Source organism: Glycine max, chromosome 15, assembly GCF_000004515.6.
Source record: "Glycine max cultivar Williams 82 chromosome 15, Glycine_max_v4.0, whole genome shotgun sequence".
In the NCBI taxonomy this organism is placed as follows: Eukaryota; Viridiplantae; Streptophyta; class Magnoliopsida; order Fabales; family Fabaceae; genus Glycine; species Glycine max.
The window spans coordinates 26,362,117-26,369,015 of NC_038251.2; the positions used below are offsets into that span (position 1 = coordinate 26,362,117).

The 6,899-nt window shown below is 37.6% G+C and overlaps 1 non-coding gene across 1 annotated transcript; it reads right to left on the reverse strand.

The window, feature by feature from the left end:
* Window positions 1-422: 422 nt before the first annotated feature.
* LOC112999713 (small nucleolar RNA R71) lies at window positions 423-529 on the reverse strand. The gene has a single exon (XR_003264920.1). It is a non-coding gene; the product is annotated as a small nucleolar RNA R71 (small nucleolar RNA).
* Between the last annotated feature and the right edge of the window lie 6,370 nt (window positions 530-6,899).

Consider the following 6,899-nt stretch of genomic DNA (forward strand, 5'->3'; position numbering starts at 1 on the left):
AGCATTATAGTTTTAAGCATTCTGATTTTGAATATTCTGAGAACATGGCACACCCTCCACCCCGTGAGAGGACTCTAAGGGAATTAGTTGCACCTGATTTCACCTACGAAAGCTTGTGCATCCAATACTCTGATGAGGATGTCCCATATGTTCTTAAAACTGGACTGATCCATTTGCTTCCAAAGTTTCATGGCCTTGCGGGTGAAGACCCACACAAGCATCTGAAAGAATTCCATATTGTCTGCTCCACCATGAAACCACCAGATGTCCAGGAGGATCACATATTTCTGAAGGCCTTTCCTCATTCTTTAGAGGGAGTGACAAAGGAATGTCTATATTACCTTGCTCCAAGGTCCATCACGAGCTGGGATGACCTAAAGAGAGTATTCTTAGATAAATTTTTCCCTGCTTCCAGGACCATGACCATCAGAAAAGATATTTCAGGCATTAGACAACTCAGTGGAGAAAGCCTATATAAATACTGGGAGATATTTAAAAAATTAAGTGCTAGTTGCCCTCACCACCAGATTTCAGAGCAGCTTCTCCTCCAATATTTTTATGATAGATGTTGCCAGTGGTGGAGCCCATGGAGACATGACCCCTGCTGAAGCCAGAAATTTAATTGAGAAGATGGCTTCAAACTCCCAACAATTTAGTGCCAGAAGTGATGCTATTATCATTAGAGGAGTGCACGAAGTAGCCACGAATTCATCAGGTGAGACTAAGAAGCTTGAAGGTAAACTAGATGCCTTGGTTAACCTGGTAACCCAACTGGCCATGAATCAAAAATCTGCACCTGTCGCCAGACTCTGTGGTTTATGCTCCTCTGCCGACCACTACACAGACCTTTGCCCTTCTGAAGCAATTGAACAGCCTGAAGCTTATGCTGCAAACATCTACAATAGACCTCCTCAACCTCAGCAGCAAAATCAGCCACAACAGAATAACTATGACCTCTCCAGCAATAGGTACAATCTCGGATGGAGGAATCATCCCAACCTTAGATGGTCGAATCCTTCACAACAGCAGCAACAACAACAACCTTATTTTCAAAATGCTACTGGCCCAAGTAGACCATATGTTCCTCCACCAATCCAGCAACAACAACAACTACAGCCCAGAAACAGCAAACATCCGCAACCTTCCCTTGAAGAACTTGTGAGGCAAATGACTATGCCAAACATGTAGTTTCAACAAGAGACCAGAGCCTCCATTCAGAGCTTAACTAATCAGATGGGATAGTTGGCTACACAGTTAAATCAACAACAGTCCTAGAATTCTGATAGATTACCTTCTCAATCTGTCCAGAATCCAAAAAATGTGAGTGCCATTGCATTGAGATCGGGAAAGCAGTGTCAAGGACCTCAACTAGTAGCATCTTCCTCATCCGCTAATGAACCTGCCCATCCTCACTCTACTCCAGAAAAAGATGATGACAAAAATTTAAAGAGTAAGTTACCTAACAATTTTTATGCAGGTGAATCTAAAGAGAAGTAGCATATCCCTCTTCCATTTCCTCCAAGAGCAATTTCCAACAAAAAATAGAAGAGGCAGAGAAGGAGATCTTGGAAACATTTAGGAAACTAGAGGTAAACATACCTCTGCTAGATGCAATAAAGCAAATTCCAAGATATGCTAAATTCTTGAAGGAGTTGTGCACTAATAAGCGGAAGCTTAAAGGAAGTGAAAGAATTAGTATGGGCAGAAATGTCTCCGCATTGATTGGTAAACCTGTTCCCCAAATCCCTGAAAAATGTAAAGATCCAGGTACATTCAGCATACCTTGTATTATAGGGAACAATAAGTTTGACAATGCCATGCTAGATTTAGGAGCTTCTGTTAGTGTTATGCCTCTGTCTATTTTTAATTCTCTATCTCTAGGTCCTTTGCAGTCAACTGATGTGGTAATTCATTTAGCTAATAGAAGTGTTGCCTATCCTGCTGGTTTCATAGAGGATGTCTTAGTTAGAGTTGGTGAGCTGATTTTCCCTGTTGATTTTTGTATTTTAAATATGGAGGAGGGATTTTCTAAAGGATTAGTTCCCATCATTCTAGGCAGACCTTTTATGAAAACTGCTAGAACTAAGATAGATGTATATGCAGGCACACTATCTATGGAGTTTGGTGATATAACTGTTCATTTTAATATTCTTGATGCTATGAAACACTCATCTGAAGATCTTTCTGTATTTCGTGTTGAAATAATTGACCATATTGTTGATGAATACATGACTGATCTTCATTCTAATATGCATGCATGTCACTCTTCATGCATTGAATCTGAATTTGTACTTGATCATATGTTTGAATTTGATGTTGAGAGTGAATCTGAATTTGATATTGATTACATGTCTGCTGATGTTTTACCTCTTGAGATTGATTTTATAGAGCCAGATAGAACTAACCATGTTTTAGGAAGTACACATACCTCTGACTTTCTTTATGAGGTACAGGCTGAGAAACCATCTCTTTCTACCATTATCCAGCCATCCACACCAGAATTGAAGCCTCTGCCATCAAATTTAAAATATGCTTACTTGGATGATAGCAAAAGTTTTCCAGTAATTATATCTGCCTCCCTTGTTGATGAGCAAGAGGAGAAGTTGTTATCAGTTCTCAAGAAGCATAAGAAGGCTATAGGCTGGACCTTAGCAGACATTCCTGGTATTAGCCCATCCACATGTATGCATCGAATAAATTTAGAAAATGGAGCTAAACCAATAAGACAGCCACAGAGAAGACTCAACCCGATGATTCTTGATATAGTGAAGAAGGAGGTAACCAAGCTTTTGCAAGCTGAAATCATTTATCCTATCTCCGACAGCCAATGGGTGAGTCCCGTCCAGGTAGTTCCAAAGAAAACCGGCCTCACCTTTTGATGTTTGTTTGGATAGTTTGGAAAAGGTTTTGAATAGATGCACTGAAACTAACCTTGTTCTAAATTTTTGAAAAATGTCATTATATGGTTGAGCAAGGTATAGTTTTAGGCCACATTATTTCCAATAAGGGCATTGAAGTAGATCCTGCAAAAATTTCTATTATTTCACAATTGCCTTACCCCTCTTGCGTGCGAGAGGTGCGATCTTTTCTTGGTCATGCAGGATTCTACAGGCGCTTTATAAGAGATTTTAGCAAAGTAGCCCTTCCACTATCCAACTTGTTGCAAAAGGAGGTGGACTTTGACTTTAATGATAAATGCAAAGAGGCTTTTGATTGCCTCAAAAGAGCACTAACTACCACCCCCATCATCCAGGCACCCGACTAGATAGCCCCTTTTGAGCTTATGTGTGATGCATCAAATTATGCATTGGGGGCTGTCCTTGCTCAAAAAATTGATAAATTGCCTAGGGTGATATATTATGCTTCTAGGACTTTAGATGCTTCCCAAGCGAATTAAGCTACTACTGAGAAAGAGCTACTAGCCATAGTTTTTGCTCTTGAAAAATTTCGTTCTTATTTGTTGGATCGAGTGGCCTCAGAATAATTAAGAAGGGCGGGTTGAATTAATTATTCCTAAACCTTTACTAATTAAAAAATTACTCTTCTAAGGCATTTACTTATGTTGTTAAGAGAATAAGGAGTAGAAGAGAAACTTAATCAAAAGTAAAAGCATAAATTAAAATGCACAGTGGAAAGTAAAAGAGTAGGGAAGAAGGGAACAAACACACAAGAGTTTTTATACTGGTTCGGCAACAACCCGTGCCTACATCCAGTCCCCAAGCGACCTACGGTCCTTGAGATTTCTTTCAACCTTGTAAAAATCCTTTTACAAGCAAAGATCCACAAGGGATGTACCCTCCCTTGTTCTCTTTGAAACCCTAGTGGATCTACCCTCCACTAGAACTGATCCACAAGAGATGTACCCTCTCTTGTTCTCAGTTAAACCCAAGTAGATGTACCCTCTACTTGTACCACAAAGGATGTATCCTCCAATGTGTTAAGACAAAGATCTCAGGCGGTTAAACCTTTGATACTTTGTGAATGGGGATACAAAAGAATTCTCAGGCGGTTAGTCCTTTGAACAATTTTGTATAAGGGAATGGGAAGAATCAAAAGAATTCTCAGACTATGTCATTTTGAATTCTTTGACAAGGGAGAAGGGAGACACAAAAGAATTCAGGCGGTTAGTCCTTCGTTCTTTTGGAAAAGGGAGAAGAGAGACACCAAAAGAATTCAGGCGGTTAGTCCTTGGCGAATTCTTTTTGGCAAAGGGAGAAGGGAATGAAAAAATGAATAGCACAAGTTTTCAAGGTTTGGAAAACCAGAAAACTTCAGAAAGCTTTTGGTACAAAGAAAAAGAAGAAGTTCAAAGAGATTCAAAACTTGTAAGGGATTGTAAGATATTGATTGGAAAAGTATTCAAGATTGAAAGAATGAATTAATTGAAAATGCAAAACAAAGCCTTGCTTTTATAGACTCTTCATGTCTGGTCAAGAAGACCATTTAGAAGAGTTATAACTTTTAGAAAAACTTAAAACCAATTTGAAAAAGTCAAAACCTTTTTGAAGAGTTACATCTTTTGATTTATTCATAAACAGTCACTGGTAATCGATTACCAAATAAGTGTAATCGATTACACAAAGCTTTTATGTGAAAGGATGTGACTCTTCACATTTGAATTTGAATTTCAACGTTCAAAGGCACTAGTAATCGATTACCAAAACATTGTAATCGATTACAACTTTTTGAAATTAATTGGAACGTTGTAAATTCAATTTGAAAACTTTTTCAAAACAATTTTGCTACTGGTAATCGATTACAACAATCTCGTAATCGATTACAAGAGAGTAAAAACTCTTTGGCAAACATGTTTTGAGAAAAATCATGTGCTACTCAATTTATGAGAAAAACTTTTCATACTTATCTTGATTAAGCCTTCTCTTGATTCTTGAATCTTGATCTTGATTCTTGAGATCTTGAACCTTGAATCTTGATTCTTGACTCTAAACTTTCTTCTTGAGTCTTGAATTCTTCTTGATTCTTATCTGGAACTCTTGAATTGTTCTTGATTCACTTGAGTTATTCTTTGATTGATCTTTGAGTCACTTGAGTTGTTCTTTGATTGATCGTTGAGCTTTTTGTCATCACCTTTGTCATCATCTTTTGTTATCATCATTGTTATCATCAAAACACCTTTGAATCACCTTTGATTCACCATGAAGCTTTGTTTCTACAATCTCCCCCTTTTTGATGATGACAACTTCTAAAATCAAGAAACACACACACACTTTTTCCTAGTCGATCACTCACATAAATTCTCCCCCTTTGTTTTTGAATTTATGCTTATCTTAAAAATAATTTGATTACTCATGTGAATTCTTGATTTAATCCCATTTCTCTCCCCCTTTGGCATCAACAAAAAGCCAAAGTGCATATCGAACTTAAGGTATACAAATATAACTTAAACATCCATACAATGTTCATGAAAAAATATCAACCAAATCATGAAGCAAGAAGCAAGAACCATGAAAACCATGAAGCAACAACCATGAATAGATTAATTATAAACTCCACATAGTCAAATAACATACTTAATATTGGTCCAGACATACCATGCAAATAAGGAAATAGTAAATTGTTCAAATACCATAATAATATAGCCAAAATACAAGGCTGAAAATCAAAGTAGTAATAATATTAAAATATAATTCTAAGATGATGGTGGCGACGGTGGTGGAAGATCGCAGCTTGACCGGATGTAAGATACATCTTCTTCAACCTTTGTCATTCTTGACTCCATTTCATTGAAGTGCATATCCACTTGCAATTCCAAAGTATCAAACCTCTCACCAACAAAGGTTTGAAGACCATCAAACCTTTCCAAAATCTTCGAAAGAATAGATGAATCTTCTCCCTCATGTTCTTCTTCACCAACATTTCTAGCACCCTTCTTTACCCAAGAGCCATCATGCTCCTTAATATAACCAAAGGATGCTATGACTGAAGCGCCTATAAGGAATGATCTCTTGATTGGAACATAGGGTTCAGAATCAAGAGGGATGTTTAAGTGTTGAAGGAAAAGGGTAATAAGATGAGGATAAGGCAAAGGGGCACACCTTGTTAGATATCGCATGCATAATCTTGAGTCTTGAATCTTGATCTTGATTCTTGAGATCTTGAACCTTGAATATTGATTCTTGACTCTAAACTTTCTTCTTGAGTCTTGAATTCTTCTTGATTCTTATCTTGAGTCTTGAATTCTTCTTGATTCTTATCTTGAACTCTTGAATTGTTCTTGATTCACTTGATTCACTTGAGTTGATCTTTGATTGATCTTTGAGCTTTTTGTCATCACCTTTGTCATCATCTTTTGTTATCATCATTGTTATCATCAAAACACCTTTGAATCACCTTTGATTCACCATGAAGCTTTGCTTCTACATTATTTGCTTGGTACTCGCATTATTGTTTATACTGACCATTCAGCTTTAAAGTACTTGTTGCAGAAGGCTGATTCAAAGCCTTGGTTGATCTGATGGATGCTCTGGCTCCAAGAGTTTGACTCTGAGATCCGTGATAGGAGCGGAGCACAAAATTTAGTTGCTGATCATTTGAGTCGGATCGAACATGTGTCTGATGAGGACTCACCCATTCGGGATTATTTCCCGAATGATCATTTATATATATTCTATAGTATTTCTGATTCTCTTTCTACTCCCTGGTTTGCTAACATTGTCAATTATTTAGTTGCTTTTGTTTTTCCTGCCTTAGCATCTAAGGCTCAAAAAGATAAAATTAAAAGTGATGCTAAGCATTTTATTAGGGATGACCCCTACTTGTGGAAATTGTGCAGTGATCAGGTCATTAGACGATGCATTCCAGATCATGAGACTGACTCAGTCCTGCAGTTCTGTCATTCTTCCACACCGGGAGGTCATCTGGGTGTTCAAAGGATAGCT